At 39.4% G+C, this 20,522-nt stretch overlaps 1 long non-coding RNA gene across 1 annotated transcript in view; it reads left to right on the top strand.

Moving 5' to 3' along the window:
• The window catches only part of LOC122813604, a 444,019-nt gene extending 424,376 nt beyond the window's left edge, over positions 1–19,643 (top strand). The window contains exon 4 of the long non-coding RNA XR_006366712.1: positions 19,162–19,643. This is a non-coding gene — a long non-coding RNA (uncharacterized LOC122813604). The remainder of the gene's footprint in view (positions 1–19,161) is intronic.
• The last annotated feature ends 879 nt before the right edge of the window (positions 19,644–20,522 follow it).

The raw sequence follows: 20,522 nt of genomic DNA, 5'->3' as shown, positions 1-20,522 counted from the left end.
ACTGTTCTTGGTACCCAGAAAGGACAAAGCCTGGAGACCATTACTGGACCTGTCTGTCCTAAACACATTCCTGGATATACCAAAATTCAAAATGTTGACCTTGCATCAGCTTCTGCCCATGCTGGGCATGAAGGCTTGGCTTGTGACCTTAGACCTAAAAGAGGCATACCTGTATGTCCCAATCAGACAATCATGCAGAAGAAGCAGGGAGGCACACATTCTTACCCCCTTTGCAGACTAGCCATGGCTTTGTGGGACACAGCATTGACTTACCAAGTACATCTGCAGGCACAATTACTGCCAGGAAAGGAATACTCTGGCAGACGAACTAAGCAGAAACCTCATGGATCCCCACGAGTGGCAGCTGGATCCACAAGTCTTCCGCATGATAACAAGGATATAGGGGACGCCCGGACATAGATCTATTTGCCTCCCCTCACAACTTCCAACTAAAAAGGTTCTGCACAAGAACTTATCACAGAGAAGCATGGAAAGTGGATGCCCTGTCTTTCAGCTGGAAATACCTATCAGTATATGCCTTTCCTCCGCTGCCTCTCCTCCCCAAGGTACTCCTAAATGTCAGACAGGAGAAGCCAAAGATAATACTGATTGCCCCAGACTGGCCCCGCCAGTACTGGTACCCAATCCTAAGGAACTTGTCTCAATGCCCAGCTTGGACCTTACCTCAAATACCTCATCTATTGTCCCAGCAAAACAATCAGATCCTGCACAGCCAAATCATAACTTTAAACCTGGCAGCATGGTGGATAATGTAGTCATACAAAACGCACCTCTCAGTAAAGCTGTGATGGATGTCATTTTGAAAGCCAGAAGGCCTAGTACAAGAAAATCTTATGCTGGAAAATGGAAGAGATTCTGTGCTTGGAACTAGGCACAAGGAACTGATACAGCTGTACCAAATATCCCTCAGATTTTGCAATACTTAACTGAGATGCTGGACAAAGGCCTATCTTTTTCATCAATTAAAATCCATGCCTCTGCCATTTCGGCTCATTACAATACACAGCCACCACTCTCTTCTCATCCTTTATTAAGGCAGTACCTCAGAGGACCCAAAAACATAAGGCCTCCAAGGAGAATGCCAATATCCAGACAGGGTTTCTCTGAGGACAAACCCAACATTTATGCCTAAAGTGGTGTCCCGTGTGACTATTCATCTGCCAACTTTTTACCCAAATCCACAGAACAAGGGGGAGAGAATTCTGCGTTCTTTGGACGTACACAGACAGCTTAGATTCTACTTGGACAGGACCAAAGTATTCAGGAAGACAGAGCAATTACTAGTGGCATATGCTGCAGGATCACAAGGAAAGGCTATCTCAAAGCAGGCTATTTCAAAGTGGATAAGCCGTTGCATTCATTTCTGCTATTTTCACCATGACAAGCCAGTGCCTAAGGGCATTAGGCTACATTCAACCAGCGCTGCAGCCACTTCAGCAGCCTTTCTCAGGGGAGTACCAACCAAAGATATTTTAGAGGTTGCTACTTGGAGTTCAGTGCACACCTTTACAAAGGACTATCATCTGACACTCTACTCTAAATCCAGGGCAGGCTTTGCCACTGCAGTTCTGCAAGGCCTCATAGCCACTCCTAATGCTGTTTAGCTCCAGCCTCCCAACCATAGCTTTGGGACTCTACCCAAATGTAATGACTGCAGCAGTGAAACACGAAGAATATAGTACAGTTGTGTACACTTACCATAAATGTAGATGTTCGAGTGTATTCACTGTTGCAGTCCAGGTAACCCACCCGCCATCCCCTTTTTTTCTGCTGGAACTTATCTTTCCTTCTCTGATTTATACAACCTATGTGGTGTATTTGCTTGTAGATGAAGGCAAAGTTTATATTGGTGCATGTATTTTTATGTATATAAATTTTGGCTACCCATTTAGGAGGCACCTGATATCTGGGGCAAGAAAAACTGAAGAAAATGGCATCGGCCGCTTCTTTTATACCCCTGATGACCTGACGGCAGGGAAGGGCCGACAGCAGCCGACGCAGGACCCAAGACTTTGAAAATCAGGCCGACTGAGGGCAACCTGCCAGCAGGATTACCCAAATGTAATGACTGCAACAGTGAATACACTCGGAAATCTACATTTATGGTAAGTGTACACAACTATACTATTTAATTACCCTAAAATGTCGTTGGTTAGCAATCCATCTACCGAAGTTCACAAAAAACGCAAAGAAAAAGACAGAGACAGACCGTTGAGGTCCAAAACCGATGACGAAGCTTCTCCTAAGCCAGTCGCCGGTACTCAGTGAGGTGCTTTCGCAGCCCCTGATAACCATACTTTTGAGTCACAGGCCTCTACCGAGACCCATGCAGAGTCCGGTATGCCGCGGCGAGATTCTCAGAGTATTGAACCTGTGGATGTCTCTCCCTTGGATGGGTCTGGAGCCACTGAGCAAGCACCAGCTTCTAAGGGTGTTTTCAGGCCTCAACATTTTTATATAAAACCGATGCCTAAGTCTAAAAAAACGATGGATGAGCCACATGCTCAGGCCCCTATGCCTAAAAAACAGATAATCAAAATGGCTGAGGACTTAATTACCTTGATCAGGGGTTCCCAACCCCCCCCCCCTACAAAGAGGCCTAGGCAAGACACTGATTATGAATCTTCAGATCAGGTTTCCATTTCTTCTGATTCCTCTTCTGATCAGTAATTTTCTATTCCACCCTATGAGGATTCAGATGCATAAGAATCCATCCTATCTGCATCTCCTCCTGAGGATTATTCTGTTGGAGAAACCTTTCATACTTTAAGGGAACATTTTCATTGGGAGAGTCAGGATTTCTCCAAATCAAAAAAGAGGCTTAGGGATTTCCTTCTTCCCCAGCATAGGCCTTTGGCTGTACCTCCTGTATTAGACATTGTTGACGATGTGTTTTTGGAATCAAGCATGGCTCCTGATTCCCTACCTCCGGCTCCTAGTAAGCCAGACAGATATTACAGGGTTCCTGACTCCCACAAATTTCTATTCAAAAATCCTGCTGTTGATCCTGAGACGATGTCACAGGGTCCCAAAGGTGTAAAGGCCTCTACGGCCTAAAGGCGGGTGGGTAACCCAGACTGCAACAGTGAGTACACTCGAACATCTACATTTATGGTAAGTGTACACAACTGTACTTTTTAGTGTATAATATTCCTTGGACAGCAAGTTTATCTAAAGAGTAGACAAACTTTTATTAAGAAAATGCTTTCTCTTTTTGTACCCCTTAGTGAAAGTATTGGAATAAATGTCTGCAGTCAGAACGGAGAATAAAGGCTCTGAATTGTTACCTCATTCAAGCCTATAGCAACTTCTTGTATATTTTTAGTTAACCATGGCTTCTGTCAGACAGACCTTTTTGGGTCCATTTTCTTTAACTAAGTAACTTAACAGCTAATTATAGGTAATATTAGAAAGAACAAGGAATTATTAACAAAATAATGCTAAGATTATTTGTCTAGGATGTCCTGTACTAGAGAAATTAATCACTGCCACGTATTATTCATATTTTCATATATATGTTTATATTTTCACAACTGAGAGATGTGCTATTGAGCGATGGGGTGAAATGCAATGGTGTGAGATAGGACAATTCATTGTCAGTGTCCATTGATATCACACTGTACTGGAGATATTGCTAGTTGCTTGTTAGTCATTATGAAAGTGAGCAATATTTCCATTTCTATATGAACCTAACACTTCAGAAGTCAAGTAACTTACAAACTATTGCATGTCACCATGTGAAACTTTAGATGATGTTGAAGAAAAGTGTCAATATTTGCACTGTAAGCTGCACATCTTGAGAAATATTCAGTGTTATTTATATTCCTAATGATACAGCTAAGTTTTCATATTTCTATAAATATCTCAGTAAATACATACTTAGAAGTTCCTTGCTGCCATGTGAAAGTTTATACCTGGTTAACACAATTGTTCAAGTAGTGTGTGTCCAAGTTTCTACAGTGTCCAAGAAATATCACTATAAAGAATACTACTGATATTATCAAGTTTTAATAGTTTTTATTGTTCAGAAAATGTTTACATTTGCTTATCTTATGCTTTTGAAGTTGGTTATTCAGAAAATGCTCTGGAACTCAATTATTTTTGTAGGCTGTTAGAGGTGTGACATTCCACATCACATAGGTGGTGTTGAGTTAATGAGCTGCTTCCTGTATTCAAAGGTTCAGTGTTTGAGCCCTTCCACTTCTGTTTGCCTATTACATGACTCTGAGCAAGTCACTTAAACAGACAGTGCTCCTGGGTCACCCCTTAAAAGGGACATGGGTCCAGTGGGCTTATCCAGTTAGCATACAGAAAAAAAGAATAATAATAAAAGGTTATAAAACTGATAATCAGTGATTTATGCTCCATTATATCTCTTATTTGTTGCACAGAGACTGGCTACATTTCTGGAGTAGTACATACTTTTTTATTTGAGCTGGTAACAAAAAAGGTAATCATTTCATTAGATATATGGAAATAAAAACACGTTACTGTATGGCTGGCTATTAATATTTGAAAACGAGCATGAGTATTGGTAAGCCCAACCAGCGTGCCCATTGTAAATCAAGCATATACCAACAGCCGCTAAACTATCATTGAGCGACCGCACTTTCCTGTCACCATATGCAATAATCTTGTACATGGTGAATGTATTCATAAGCTGCGAAGTTAGCCATGATGTTCTGTGTACAAGAAGAATCAAATAACTGCAAAAAAACTGACTTTTCCTCTATACAGAACATCACCGCTGACACATTAGCTTATGAACACCTTCCCCACGTGCAACAATTAAAAGCAGGCAGTCTGTTACAGCCTAAAATAAAGTACTTTGCATAAAATGGTTCCTTAACAGAAAGCTGCAACCTGTTACTGTGCGTGCAAATTTGTGGTATGTATGAGCTACCATGTCAGGAAAAGTCACCCTGCGATGTAAACCTTAGTTCTAGATGATACAAAACAGTTCCATTAAAGAAAGCTACAAGGAGTGTGCCTGCAATTTTGTGGTATGAATAAACTATCGCTGCATGAATAGCTACCCAGTGTAAACCTTGGCTCTAGATGGCACAAAATGGTTCCTTAACAGAAAGTTTCAAAGAGTTAGAGTGTATGAGTTTGTGCTGTGAATGAACTACCATGGCATGATTAGCCACCAAGCAATGTAAACCTTGGCTCTAGATGACTACCACTGTAGAAGTGACACCCCAACCTCATGTGCAAAAATGAAAAAAAAGGAGTTGTAGATAGATGGATGGATGGATTAGCACACATGGTCCCTACCCTGTAAGGGAATTCAGTCCCAAAGCTACACAACCACCTATAAAATGAAAACATACCATCAAAACTTCCTCCTTCAACACAATGTCAACCCACCTAACCAACCCATGAAATTTACAAATAACACAAGCACATCCCTTCAAGTTATTTACTTCCTTGTATCTTTACAAGTAATGCACACTATGTCAACCACACGCATTACATTTTTTAAATAAGTTAAAATAGACTAAACTACTTTCCGTCCAAAAAGAACAGCATGACAACACAGTGGTATATTTAACTTAAAACCTTAAAAAAATAGAACTCATGCCAACATCTGAACATAGACAACAACCAAATCAGAAGCAGTATATAAATATAAAAGAAACTATAACAGCAGGACATACCAAAAACTTTATTTACTTATATAATTATCTCCTTACATATCTTGAAAAGTTAATAATAACTTGCATTTAAATTAAAAGAAAACTAAATTAAACAATAAACATGAACTAAACTTCTGGGATTATTTTATCTCAGAAAAAGTGGAAGAATACAAAATAAAACAGAAACCACACAACAATACAAACCCAACAAAACACAAAACTAACACCACTGTTTAATAGCAATAACTGATGGCTGGGTGGTATTAATGCTGGATTTACCCACACCCAACCATTGGTCATTGCTGTAATAAAGTATATAGTATCATTTGCTTCCTCAAGACTGGCAAAATACATTGCAAGTATGGGAAAAAAGGAAAAAAAAAACATAGCTACCCAGTCCTGTCCTAACCCTCTGCATCACAGTAAATTAATGTAATTTTGGGTTTTTTTTTGTTTTTTACCCCCAAACTGATATGTAGGTTGGTTATACTGACATGTTTGTTTTTCATGCAGTGTTCTTTCTTTACATGGTGCAGTCTTTGGCGCCACAAAATTTACATTGTTTTGTTTTTCATTCCCCTGGTTCTGTCTGCATTAAATGAATGTTTTCATTTTTGTATCTCCGCTAGGTACAACCTGCAAAAAGACATTTCAGGGTTTTTTTTTTTCACATGTAACCAATTTGCTTAGATTTGTAAAGGAGTTAATATTTTTTATTATCCAATGACTGGCCATTAACATTTAGAAAGTAGCATGCTGATTGGTCAGTCCAACCAGCGTGCTCATTGTAAATCGAGAATATACCGATGGAAAAAGTCTGGACACTAAAGTATCATTAAGCAGCCAGACTTTTTTTTTAATTACTATATCTTGCACTAGCATTACTTTTTAAAAGTCCGGAATGTGTGAAATTACAAATGAAAGTGGCCCCAATATGATGGTAATCAAACAAGTGACCAACTACAGTGGAAAAGGGAGACACAAAACCAAAGTTACTAATAATTATCCAAAGCCATTGCAAAACAAAAAACAACCGCAGAGTAGAAAGCTAATCCAACAAACCTGCATACAGTAGATCAATGCTTACAAGTCCTACACACACATACTTTTTCTGAAGGTGCAACAAAGTAAAAAGGGGAGACAGCTTGCTTTTAAAAATACATGTTTTAAATCACACCATAGCCTTCTGTTTTCAGGTGAATTACCCAAAACTATGTGATAAAGACCCACTATAAGCCTCAAAGGAAACCACCACTCCCAACCCAGACATAAACACATTTGACAGCAATTTGCAAAACATGCTTAAAGAATTTTGAGGATACCTAGCAAAACACATAATGCAGACTTCAACAAGAGTCTGCAGATTTTTTTCAGTATGTATGTTTGTTTCTTGATCAGGATATCCAACCATGGCTTATACAGGATAGCTATATTCATGAGCCACTGAAGATATTTCTCCTCTTCTAAAATCTGCACCTTGACAAAAAGTACAAAGATCGTCCTTTCTCTGTTGCTTGCTTGCTGTAATGGTGATGTACTGTCTAAGCCTGGGAACGCAAGTCCCACACACATGCACAATATTTCATCAAAGTGCAGAATTGGGGAAACAAAGAACACCATGGCACCATTATACAAAGACTTTATTTAAGAAAAGTATGTAATTTTTTTCTTAAATAATGTCATTGTATAATAGCAATAACTGAATCTGTGGTCTGGTATATTGAAGATTTACCCACATTTGGCTTTGTTTAATCACTCGGGCTTCGTCTAGTGATTAAACCACACCAACCATGGGTGAACATGTACCACACCCATGTCTTCAGTTATTTCCATATGAAACCACTCCTTCTCTGTTCCGTCATTTTCTGTGTTTGGTATTGTTCCATGATGCCTTTCTGCAACCCTCAGCAATATTAGCTCACAGCGCAAAAGCGTACATCCTCAGACACTTTTTTTAAAAGTATCCAAGTTGTAAGTAATGTAGGCAAATGTAACTAGTAAATAAAAACGTATTTTGCTGGGAACAAGTCTTGCACCCCCAAACATTATTATTATTCACATTACAAGGCCACTGCACTCCCTAACAGGAAGTGTTCAGCATATCTCCTTCTCCAGGAGGCTGCAAGATGAGGTCCTCACTAAGAACATGCGTATGAGCAATAAGTTCCCAGTCTTATGTAACTCAAGCAACAGGGAATGCAAAATCTTATGCTTGTGCAGCTGTGATGCATCCTAAGGTGAGAATAACCTCTAAGCCATCTGCTAAGGTGTCTTCATGTCATTCATATCTGTGCTTTCTGTTCATCTGTGAACAGCATCTCTCAGTAACTCAGCCTGCTATAATTGACCAGAATGATTTGCCAAATACAGCAACAAATTCCAAACTGAAAGCATTTTTTAAGAAAAACACAGTGGTTCCCAAAAAGATTGCATAGTTGTATAACAACAGAGAAAAACACACCTGAATTATGCTTCATTACTTTTTGACTGTATTTGTTTTTTGATATTGTGACTGGAAAAAAAACAAGGCATTTGCATATTGTTGGCCTTCAATGAATATGTTGAAGGTAATAATTTTCTCAGAGAGAGAGAGAGAGAGCATGTATGTGGTTGTGGTTATGTTAAATGGCATAAAATGCACTGCTGCTGATTTACACTAGGCAAAAGAGACATAAAAAACAAAACAGTAGACATAATGAAGACCAGCACTGGTCGAGTTTTTAGTAGAATCTAGAACAGAAGCTGCCGTTAAAAAAGGAATAATTAGTAAAGCATATAAAATATTGCATGATAATTATAAGAATCAATCAGAGGAGCTTTGAAAGGATTGGGAAGAGATATTGGATAAGCAATTCACAAGTAGACTTCTTCATTCGGCTGCTCCTGTTATGGGTCGCCACAGTGGATCATCTGATGTCCTTCAAGGATGCATCTGCAGTCATAACAACTGGGTTGTTGTCCTGTCGCCAGGCCTTCTCGGCCGGGCCGGAAAGTCCGGGTCCGCGGCTCTGATGTCGCACTTCACCCGGCACCATCTCTGTTCTCTGCTGGACTAAGAAGCATCAGCCGCCATTTTTTCCATTTCTTCTTTGCGCGTGGCGAGCCGCGAGCCAGAAGCAGTTCGCGTTCGTAAGGATCGGGGTTATCCATATACCCTACTTTCACCAATACTTCACTACTTACCCTGTGCTTGGTCTTTTACTCTTTCTTGCTCTCTCGCCAGAAAATGTAAAAAAGTAAAAAAACATAATAGAACAAATACCTCATAAAGATTTCCTCTTACTGCCTGCCTTTCTTACTGCCCTAGCCCAGAGCCCTGTCGCCCCCTGTTCTTCTTTGCCGTTTCAACGACGGGCGGCGGGCGTCGGACGCAGCTTATTGCCTGTTCTTTGCGTTCTTTTTTGCATTTTGGATTCCACGGATCTGATTCATTGAAACGCCGCAAAACGCAAAAACGCATTCTGCCAAAAAAAACAAAAACGAGAACGCCCGAAATGCGTCCAAACCCAAACCGAAAAGACCTGGTTAAGCAAATCAACAAGGTCACTATGAACCGAGAAAAACTGAAAAACTGAAGACATAATCTAATCGCTTGACTGACAACTGAGGCCCCGCAACACCCTTGGACTCCACAGACTTACCCCACACCACTGGTGCTTACCACTGACTTAGCAGACACCCCTTCGATCCAGCAGCCAGCCAGCCATGTGCTGCCGCAAGGCAGCAGGCCAGTCCATTAAGGCCAACCCCCGGCCAGCCAGCCAGCCCTACTACAGAAAAGCTTCGTTAGTTCACCCTCAACCCCAGGTCCCTCAGATCCAGCTCATTAGACCCATTTAGAAGATTTAGAGACATTAGAAGCCCCAGAGAGAGACACCCTCTCCTAGGGCCCTGCCCAGCCCCCTCCAAGAGACTGATGATCCTGCCCCAGCCACTGATGAATCAGACTGATGAGATGATTCTAACCTGATGAATCAGACCACCAGAAGAATTCCCCCTTTGGGGAACCTTCCAAGATGCAAGAGCTGATCCCCCCATTCCAGCTCCTTCACCACTTCAAGAACAGGAAAAGAAACCACCTTCTTTTGCCAGACTCAGTGCTTAACTTAGCTGTCTACAACCTGTTTGAGCACTTCCACTTACTCAGACCTTTTTTGCTCCTTCCCTCACAGATGATGCTCAAATACCCAGTTCTCTCACCTCCCACCTTTAATTCAGGCCCTGCCACACTGCAGATTGCCTCCTCAGCCTACGCCCCACCCTCCCACCACCCCCACCTCAGATATTTCCCAGGGTCCTTTATCAGGGGTCCCTCCCATTATAAGGCCATACCTAAAACCCCCCTGTTCAAGCCCAAGGTAGCCATGGTCATTAGAAAAATGGGGTTCTTGTGAGAAAAAGATGATAACTTAATAGAGTTTAGTTAAAAGGTTTTAACTAAACTGATACATCAGTTTGAGTTTTAGATTGTAACTGATTCAAAAACAAAACAATAAAGTTAGTTATGTTTCTATACCTTTAAAAAAAAACTATTCAATTAAATTTCACAAATTAATGGCACTGATTAGGAAATGGTAACATGACTACTTTGCTTTAAATCTTAACCATTTTAATGATGGATGAAAATGCTCTTTAACGGATATATGATTTAGGAGTATGCTTTTAAAATCATTTGAAACAGAAAATTGCTAAAGGATCCGAGGGAAAATCAGTAGGCATAAATCTAGATTTTAGCAGGCTTTCACTAAGAAAAAATTAGCCATTTTTTCCTCCCTGCAAATAAGTTCCTGGGGCAGGAAGGGGCAAACAGAAGCAGGAACCAGGCAGAAACCAATCCAGAGGAGGTGCCTACAGCAAGGTCAGTAAGGACAGAAACAGAGGCAAAGATAGCAGGAACACAACAACACAAGCACAGACCTCACAGCGCAAACACCAGCTAACAAACAAAGACAGAATCACAGCAACTCTACTAACCAGAATAGCACACAAACTTAAGAACTTACCAGTAACACTAAATCAAAAGGACAAAACGATTTTACACAACATAGACACTTCACCTTTACAACCACCCCAGACACCACATCCAAAAGGATACTTGCAAATCTACCTCCAGATCAGAAAAAAAGGACAGGGGCTCTACAAAGGACAAGAGATGAAGAAACAACAAAGAGATCAGTGTTAGGAAATGTGGACAAAGAAAAAGAAAGGTTTTCTAAGAAAGAATATTTCCCACTCCAAAATCAAAAAAGCAGAATTCTAAATCTACAAACCAAGTTAGCAACCCTACAACAACAAAAAGATCCCAAATTTCACAATAACAACAACTCCTATCTACCCAAGGACTATTCCTAAGGTTCAGAAATGAATCTCAAGGAGACATATTCCTAGAGATCTTGCAGGAGATACCTCAATTCAATCATCAGATTATACCTCATCTGCATGCACATACCATTCTATCTTTCAATTTGCCCTACATGAGTTCTTGCCAATTCAAGACCGCCATCAGTCATAAACCAGGCCTGTGGCTTCTAAATTCAAATTCAGACAGACCTGGACCAGAATTTCTACAACAGGGACAACAGAATGACAATTCCAATTCATTTTTACTGAGCTTTACCATCAATACACAGTCAGAATACAAAATAAATGACAAAGGACACTGATGGGAGACGAGCTAAAAATTCTCATCAAAAGTAATCTCACCTAATAAGACAAAATAAAATTGACAAAAGAAAATAACAAAAAAATAACAAACTTTCCTGGTACTTAACTAAGACACTTTGAACAAGTTAGCAGAAAATTTACATCTTGCTTTCTTCATGTCATAAAGCACACTAATTGCACACAAAATGAAGAATCTGACTACAGATGAGCCAGGCTACATACTAAAAAAATCAAAAAAGGCCAAAAAAGACACATTACAAATGGAATCCTGAGAATCACAGAACAAAAGTACCTCCCAGGCCGGGTCTGCCATAACATCATCAAACTTCCAAACAACGGTACCATCCAATACAGTGCATGATGGTCAAAACCAAGGGTGGACCAATCATACAGATGAAACCAACCCAGGATATCAGACAACAGAAATGCCACCTACACATACCAACCACAAAGAATTGCCCATCTAAACACAAACAGGCAGTAGGAAACAGGCATCCAAACAATACCACCTGTAAGAATCACAGACATGGTGACAGGGAACAAAGATGCTGGGAGAACCCTTGTACATATGCATGACGCAGGCTTGACTGATTCTTTTCCATCTCGGACCAGAACAAACCTCACACACCAGTATTGGTAAAGCAACTAGATACAAAATGCAACCAGTTGTTCAAACAGGACCAAGGAATTTCACACTGTTAAGCACACCCACAACAACGGATAGATCATGTGGGATCAGGTCTCAAACAATTAGCATGGCATCTACGAGGAATGAGAATGATGCCTCACTGGGACCCCTGTCAACAGCTCACACAAAACAAGAGGCAAGGCAGAAAATCAGCACAAGGATCCTCAGACCACTAAGGCCTCAGGACCATCTCACCTAAATGCAAATCAGCTACACCTCTCCTTTGCTGCGACAAAGAAATCTAATGGGCCTGCCCTAAGAGCCAAGAATCCTGACCCAACCCCATGGCAGCTGCTCCAAGCAAGCAATGGCACATTACTAGAAACTATGAATAAATGGAAAGTTACCCGCTGGCCAGGCCATGGAATGCAAACTCAGCACATGCAGAACCACCCTTCCCAACTAACATTCTAATGCCAAGCAAAAGCATGCACGCCTAGAACGATGAACAGAAGCAGAACATATTGAACTACCTCAAATTGTATGAAAAGCTGAAGGAGCCATATCAATGACAAGGAATTGGGAAATGGAAATGGAATGCTATGTCAGAACTGATTCTTGAACAACATTACCAGAAAACTCAAAAACGCTTGCAACTGACTGTATAGAAACATCCTCTATTTCATTCAAATTTGGAGAAACCATCTCAATTCCACCCTCCATCATTAAAATTCCAAGAAGTCTTCAATCCATCTGTATCATGCAACACAATGGAAATCATGGAGACCCTCTCATTTTTAAAGAGGGCAGATCTCAAATAAAAAACCAATGCCTTTCAACCAAAAGCTAAGCTTTCTAAGAAAAAATTTTAGTGTGTCCTTGATTTCCTAAAGAGACCATACAGAGCCCACCACCCAAGAATACAGTGATTCAAACCACCTTGTCTTTTCACTTTTCTTCCTAGCAACAGTGGCAGGCTCCAAGGAACATCATTATAAAGCAACCCTCCACAATCTTACACCAAGATAGAGTGGAACAAAACTTTATGCCTAAATATTGCCTATATTTATCTTCTTATCAGCAGCAAGCACAAGGACCCACAACACCCAACCCAACCCTCAAACTGAAAGAAAACCAAGGGAAAATTTGATGCCTGCATGATGTTGAGGCCACTACAACAGACACTACTTAAACAGAGCAGAAAAAGAAAGAGCAGGCATGCTACGAAATCATTACAGGAAGGAAGGAACTATCCTCCAACAACAATTAAACAGGCAATAATACCTCCTCTAACTTTCCGTAGTACCAAACAGTTTTGGGAAGAACTTCGCACAGACAAAAAAGCAGACAAATACTGTACCACAGCTGACACCACCAAAAAAAGCAATGGACCTGGGCAACTACCTTCGTAGACAAGGGGTAAGCATTGGAAGAAAAGCTCTTATTAAACTTTATACATTCAATGGATTGGATATTGTAGATAATAAAATTCTACAGAGTCAGCCATTTTGCACCAATTCCTAGAAAACTAAGACCTCATCTGTACAAAGGGTACTCCTTTGCTATTCTGAGATCTTACCATGGAGGACATAGTACAGTTTGGACATGCTCCTTAGTATGGGCTTGTATGCATAACATTACTCAAGCATTATTGGATTTTCCTATCTTCCTTCAGCCAGCAGGGCACCTCTTCTCTGTCCTGCTAATTGGGGGGTTTTCTTAGTCTTTACTTTAATTTGGCAAATGATTTTGGCTTATTTTTGGCTTTAGTTAGGCTTTGATCAACATTGCATCCATGAAGCATTTGGCGGATGGAGTTTTCTTTTGATCCAATAGCTTTAAGATGAACTGACATCTGGGCAAGTGGAATCATTACCCAGGATTTTAGATCTAGCCGACAAACGGGACCGAAGGCGACAAGAGCCTAAGCCGACCTGACATCCGTGTGATTGTTTGTATTCACTGAATGGCAGACAACCTTTTGGTTAAGTGACGACATGGACCCTGTGTCTCTTCGATTATGAATTTTAGTACAAATAAAGCTTCTGGCATCTGATTTTCCATTTCTTCCTGTCCTCTGCATCTTGCTCTGTCACACCAACTACCTGCATGTCCTCCCTCACCACATCCATAAATCTTAGGCCTTCCTCTTTTCCTGTTACCTGGCAGCTTCATCCTTAGCATCTTTTTCCCAATATACTCTGCATCCCTCTTCAGCACATGTCCAGACCAATGTAATCTTGCCTCTCTGGCTTTGTCTCCAACCCTTCCAACCTGGGCTGACCCTCTAATATACTTATTCCTAATCCTGTCCACCCTTGTCACACCCTGTGCAAATCTTGACATCTTTAACTCTGCCACGTCCAGCTCTGACTCATGCCTTTTTGTCAATGCCATGGTCTCCAACCCATATAACATAGCTGGTCTCGCTACCCTCTTGTAGACCTTCCCTTTCACTCTTACTGGTACTCGTCTGTCACAAATCACTCCTGACACTCTTCTCCACCCACTCCATCCTGCCTGTACTCTCTTTTTCATCTCTCTTCCACACTTACCATTACTCTGAACTGTTGATCCCAAGTATTTAAACTCATCCACTTTTGTCACCTCTACTCCCTGCATCCTCACCATTCCTCTGTCCTCCCTCTCAATCACGCACATATATTCTGTCTTAGTCCTACTGACCTTCATTCCTCTTCTCTCTAGAGCATATCTCCCTCTCCCTGGTCTCTTCCACCTGTTTTCTACTCTCACTACAGATCACAATGTCATCTGCAAACATCATAGTCCACGGCCCAGCCACTGAGGATGCACAAGCCAGTGCATTTCTTTGTGCCAGTCCCAAGCGATAAATGGAGAGGGTTGCGTCAGGAAGGGCATCCAGCGTAAAATATTTTGCCAAATCATACATGCAGACAACAATTCACAAATAGACAATGGGAGGATATATGTATATCTCCCAAATATGCAACAAAGTCTAGAAGACTTAGGATCTTTGCCTAGAGGTATTTACATTGGTGTTTTTATACCCCAAGTAGACTCCGAAGAATTTTTTCCTCAGGTGAGTAGCAAGTATTAGAGATGTGACAGGCAAGAAAGAGGTAGCTGGGAAAATATTTTTTTGGAAGTGTGACGAGCTGGCCGACTTTTGGGATTCCCTGCAGACCTCTCTGTTGGAGATGCTGGGTGAGCAGATTGGATTGACTGAAGAGATGATTTTTTTTTTTTTTAGTTATGCTATAGAATTGGAATTGCTAGACATAGTAAATCCTTGCTGAGTCTAATTATGGTGGCTGCCAAAAAAAAGCATTTACTAGAATTTAGAAATCAAAGTTCAGACCAGTTTTACTAGAACTACTAAATATAGTAACAGAGATAAAACAACTGGAATTGGGATCTTTAGAAAAGGGAAGGAGCAAACTACATTGGAATAAACAGGTATTGTGGGAACAATGTATGCAGAGCAGGAGCGAGGTTTGAGGCAGGATTTGAATGAGCTTATATAATGCTTAACTGACGATGACTGGTTTATAAATGATGTATAATGTTTACAACTGTAGTTGTTTCAATGGTGTCTGTGATATAAACTGTAACCAAAAGTGATATCATTTTGTATGCTTTTCATTTATATAAATGTAAGATTGCCTTTGTCATATGTGTAAATTTAATAAAGATGTTTGGAAGAAAAAAAAGAAGTAGCCCTTGGGGTGGTGACATCCTTTTTTTTTTCTTTAGAGGCAGCAACTATAACTTGGATTGCCTTACTGTTTTATATAGATGGTCTGGTAAGTGGAACTTTAGATGTATCTGTTGCATACTTAAGCTGTGGCAGGGAATGTTTCATGACAGGTAACTTGTGATTTTGTTGGATATTTTCATGACAGATAACTTGTGTTTTTGTTGGATGTTTTTTGTAGGGGGCAGTTGGAATAACTGATGAAATCAAATTCCTAAATAATTACGTTAGGTAACTGTGCATTAACATTTAGCTTTAAACTGGTATTTTATTTAGGTGGATAGTGAACCTCCTTTGCTGCAGAACACATGGGGTCGGGGGGGGGGCTGCTGAACTTCTGAGTATATCATCTTTTAAGGCAGTAAATAGAGATCCTGTCTATCTGAGTTGGTGGTAGCTGTATTGGATGTAATAGATGCCACTGCACCTATCAACAAGAGTAGGAGAAGTTCTTTAATGCCCTGGCCAAATTTTGGTTAGTAGTAGAAAAAGTACCACGCTGAGTCTCCTCTGAAAATAGGTGATTAGCCTAGAAGTATTAACCTGAACAAAAAGGCTAAATGTTTGTCTTTTCGGCTTTTCCTGGTTAGGGGTCGCCACAGCGAAAATCCGGTCTGCTAACGATTGGCAGTAGATTTTTTTATGGTGCCGAGTTGCCAGCCCGACTCCCAACCTTCAGCAATAGTAGAAATTGTCTGAGCATGAACAAGTCACTTATACAATATTCCTGGGTCACCCCTAAATTCAAAACAGTACCCAGTTATAATGACTATAACCAACAGATAGATCTGGAGGAGAGCCTAGTGTACCCTAGATATACTTATTATGAGTTTGCCCACTCTTTTATTGATTTATATACTTCTGTTCCTCATTCTTTGTTACAGTAGCACGGACATCCTGATAGTCACACCTCTTATTGGACCAACTCGCATTCTTACTAAATTAGTACTTGCTCATTGAAGCCACAACTTCATTCCATCTAATCTAATTTAATGTAAACATGCAGCGGTAACACAAAAGCCACCCCCCTCCACTTCCAATCTGCCCATTTCTATACCCTCCCTGTAATTCTTTGTGTCTCTTGTACTAACCCTGGCTTCTTCTCAAACTGTCACCCACCTTATTAACTTACTGAGTTTGGCTTTATTTCATCCTGCCATGCACTCTGTAAACTTCTGTTCTGTCTCTAAGGCTTGCCTGTAAATAGTTAGACATTGAATATACTGGAAATATAAATACAGGCCTTATCCTGGTACAGGATTCAGTTTAATACTGAAATGTGATTGTTTCTTCAGACAGACTGTTTGTTTTACTTTAAACATTGACAGCTTAGCAAACTAGAACAGTGATCATTATTTACACTGTTTTTATTATTGTAAATACGTTCTGCATTTGAAATGTACAGTATATTTAGTTAATTGATTAGAAAATTATATAAATTATTAATATCTTGTTTGGTTAGCATTTCTTTTGAGTGGGCAGTGTGAAAATGGCCATTGTGGATCAGTGTCTTATCCCAGTAAGCAAAATAAAATAAACACTTAAGCTAACGGGCAGGATCAAAATATCCCTTTTTCAGCTTTGACTTTTTTATGCAATAAAAAGAAGAAAATGATTACAAGGAGCACGTTAAGAGAAAACGTGTAGTTGCAACAACATGCTGTGAATGTGTAGCCACAGTAGTAAGAACAAAACTGATGCACAGGTCACGGTAGTCCTTAAAATGAACAATGCTACATCTTTCAGTTACAATAAGGATAAAGTACATTATCACATTATCAGCAGAATTAATATTATGCAATTTGGCTAGATGGTAATTTTGATCATATAATCGAAAGACTGTAACAGGACAAGTCAGCAAGGTAGTCTGAATTTTGTTGCACTTGTAATAGTTGCACATTAACATCTGGCCTCAGGTACTCGCTAATAATGTATAGTTCCTCTTTTGACTGTTACGCATTTAAGTTTGCATATCCTGCTGTATTTACTTCTTTCCTAAATTTCATTATTTCTGCTGCCACTTGTTTTCAGCAGTTTGCTAGCGCACATATTATTTGTCTTTCAGTTGCTGCAGTGTCTTTGTTTTTGCCAATCTCTTTACTGGATAACCCAGTTGAATTGCCCATTCTGTGACCTTGTGTATTATTTTTTTAAGCTTAGGTTATCTTAATCATGCTATTTAAGCTGAATGAACTTTTGACTTTCTAGTGCTGCAAGCCTGAGGTTACTAGAGTTATTTGCAGAGATCAGACAAATGTTTCCAAGCTAATGACCTTGTGTCTGGTGTGTTGACCCACTACTTGCAACTGCTGTTCATTTGTGTTAAGCATACTTGAAAACCCATAATGATGCTTGGTCACTGTATGCAGAGGACAACTGTTAGTCCCCTAGTACCTAATCAGATAATGCCTAGTCTCCCTGTATTGACTAAAAAACGTTCTTTTAACAGACTCTTTAGGAGCACACTCCACTTTGTTGAAACCAATTAGTAATAGCACAAGTGCATTGGACAGATGCCCTCACTATTCCAGAGTACCAATTTTTGCACCTTGTTTAAAGCCTTATGAAAAGCTACCACATGATGATGTGCTATTGCATTTTAACAGCTTTGCAGTACATTTTCTATGATACTGAGTTAATACCTGGAACCCTACTATGTTCATCACAATTGGCCCTATTTTTGAATGTTTGTAAAGAATATACACCTGGATTAGCTGATCAGTGTTAAAGCCATAACGGCTTTCATTTTGCTACTATGGTAGATGAAACCTTCCTTTTGAACTACAAATAATCCATACTTAATACATGCAGTAATTGTTTTAGCGCACTCTGCTTTGATTCATTATGTAAAAACATAAGTTGCAGCCTTTCGTTCTTACCATTTTGAGACTTACAGGTGTAGTATGAAACAGCTTGTCTGTATTGTTTGAACTGATGTGATTTCCAAAATATTTAAACTAATGCTTTATTTTATAGGACTCTTTCTGTTCATCATTATTGAGTGTTATGTCTTGGTAATGGAAAAACCTGTTTGTAGTCTTTAAAACTGTGCTCATCTTAGGTAAATATGCACAGTATACAAACATTGCAATTAAGACTTTATTTGTATTTAAGTTGTTTGGTTATGAGGTCACGTCTGCAGTTGCTATTTTCCAAAGCTGTATTTAAAACAGATATTGGAAAATACTGTTAGCATTGCTCAGGAACCCACTTTTTCAGTGAGCTTTTATATTTGTGTTAGTGACTTCTTCCAGCACTGCTGGGCTGATAGATAACTTAATTTGTTATTGCCCTGCAGGAGTTAGCAGAATTTGCTTGTGCATTTTGGTTATTAAAGGGGAAACACCTGATCAAAATATTAACACGTCAAGTACCTAAACATGTTTCTGTAACTGCTGTTTGATAGGTTCTGGTAAGCTGTAATGCTGTTTCAGCAAAATGATTAATATTTACCTTTTTTTGCTGTTTTTCAGCTCTCAAATGCATCCAGAACTGAAAATGTTTAATATAATAGATGGTTTCTTTAGAGAACATTCAACGCTGTCGGTGAGTTTGATATCCGCTGAAACCATCGACCGTTGACTGTACCCTACAACAACCATTCCCCATCCTTGTAGGCGTTTCATTAACTTATCCTTTTTCTTTGGAAACCATTAGTGCATATGATGGTAAATACACAGTTTAGGAAGACTGTTCTGGCAAAGGTCACAATCAACATTCATTGCTGTCGGTGGGTTGAATTATATGGAAAAGCTCACTGAACAATGAATGCCACTGTGGCCCCAATCATGACATTAGAATTCAACGTGAAATTAAAAATTTGGTAGCTGTGGTCTGCGGCAACAAACTCCTGAATAAAGAAGATTGCAACATGTTTATTTTACTGCTGCATCAAGTCTAAATGTATATCTGTGAAGTAAAGTTATAAAGAAATATGAAATAAAATGTTTAATGAGATGCAATACAACAAAGATGTTTACTGATTGTTAGTTAAAATAAATGAAAGTCTTAAGTTTTGTGAATGATTTGTAGTATTTTACATTCTACTTTAAATTCAAATTAAAAGGACAAGAGTTGTACTTAAGAGAAAAAAATGTTAGTGGTAGTTTTGAGCTGCCATAGTTTCTTTGTTGATTGTAAATATTCATTCTTCATTAATTGATTCTGGAAAATGTGCACTCTTTTTGTTCAAGGGGTATACGTAAAAGTGGACTGTTCTGTCAGGAACCATTAGACTCTTACTTTACCAAGGTTCTTGCTATATGAAGCATTTTCAGTTTTTCACACAGTACTGATAGAAAATACTTTGAAGACCAGAGAAAAGTGGTATCTTATCCAGTTCTTTATAACTGTTGTGGTAACCAAAAATTACAGTGCTGTGAAATTGTGATAAGAGGTTTAGAAGAATAAGGAGCATGTGCATTACATTGATAAGGAATAAAAGTTAAAAGTCATTGCAGGTGAGTAGCCTACTTGTGGACGAAGACTGAATGCTCAAGCTGCCATTGCCTGAGATTCAACCCATTGGCAAGAAGGGTTCCGCAACAAGTTGTGCTGGCACATTCTTCAAGTTGGTGTGACTGTGGAGCGATATATATATATATATATATATCACCCAAACCTATATATATATACACACACATTATATATATATATATATATATATATATATATATGTATATATATATATATATATATATATATATATATATATATATATAAAGTTTGGTTGGCATGGTTTTCAGCAATTTTCTTTTGTTTTTTTTTCAGTGAATGCAGTTTGGGTATTTCGATCCTCTGTGCATTCACTTTCATCCACTCATAGCAGAAGCAT

The sequence above is a fragment of the Protopterus annectens genome, chromosome 10.part0, assembly GCF_019279795.1.
Source record: "Protopterus annectens isolate FY-2018-M chromosome 10.part0, PAN1.0, whole genome shotgun sequence".
In the NCBI taxonomy this organism is placed as follows: domain Eukaryota; kingdom Metazoa; phylum Chordata; order Ceratodontiformes; family Protopteridae; genus Protopterus; species Protopterus annectens.
This window is presented reverse-complemented; position numbering and strand designations above follow the sequence as displayed.